This window comes from Acyrthosiphon pisum, chromosome A2 (assembly GCF_005508785.2).
Source record: "Acyrthosiphon pisum isolate AL4f chromosome A2, pea_aphid_22Mar2018_4r6ur, whole genome shotgun sequence".
NCBI lineage: Eukaryota > Metazoa > Arthropoda > Insecta > Hemiptera > Aphididae > Acyrthosiphon > Acyrthosiphon pisum.
Window position 1 is genome coordinate 19,248,639 of NC_042495.1, and position 979 is coordinate 19,249,617.

Consider the following 979-nt stretch of genomic DNA (forward strand, 5'->3'; position numbering starts at 1 on the left):
CAAACCGAGCGCCGCCGTCCCGCGTGTCGGTCGATAATTTTTGGAAAAGTCGAGTTTTAACACTCATAGACGCGTCTGCACTCCTGTCGACGACTTATTCGCGTTCCCCCACTAAATTTATAGGCCGCCCGCGGCCCGCACTTCCTCCCGGACGAGTCCCGCGGCGGACGAGTCGATCGCGGAGAGCGCGGCGTTGTCGCGATTTTAACGATTATTCCGACTTTTTCGACTACCGTCACCAATATCTCCTCTACGAGACGTCGGACCTCCCCGTCGAAGACGTATTCGCGTTCCCCGTTAAATTTATAGGCCGTGCGCGGCCGCACTTATCACGGGACGAGTCCCGTGGCGGAGCAGCGTCGCGGAAAGCGGACGGCCGATATCGCCGCCGTCGAGTAGGTATCGCTATATACAAGGCATAAATATATGCGTCGGGACGTTCGTTTTTTTTCGCGAATATCGCGTTTTCGACGTCCGGGAGCGACGAATCCGGTCGTCCGACGCTCGAAGCGGACGTGCGAACCGCGTTCGTAATTCACCGGGACGTCGAAACGGCTTAAGAATCAGAGATTTGACACCAGTTCTCAACTCAGTAGGTAGGCAGGTCGGTTAGGCGTAGGTGCGGATGACCCGGGGTCGTGGTTTCAATCCGGTCGCCGGGATTCGATTTAATTTGCGGCGGCCGTGTTAAATTGAATTTTTTTTCGTATTTTTTTTTCTATTATTTACCTTTTGCTATCACTTCCGCCGTTATCATATTGAACGATTTCTTTTCGATTTCTTTCAAAATTCGAGTATTACCGCCTCTACGGACTTCGCACGGCCCCGTCGAAGACTTATTCGCGTTCCCCGCCAAATGTATGAGTCGCCCGCGGCAGTTCTTCACTCGCGTCGGGTTCCGCTTGCGGGAATTGGAGATCTGACAGTGCTGTTATAACTAAATACAGTAATTTTCTTTGATTCGATATGTCAATCTTTG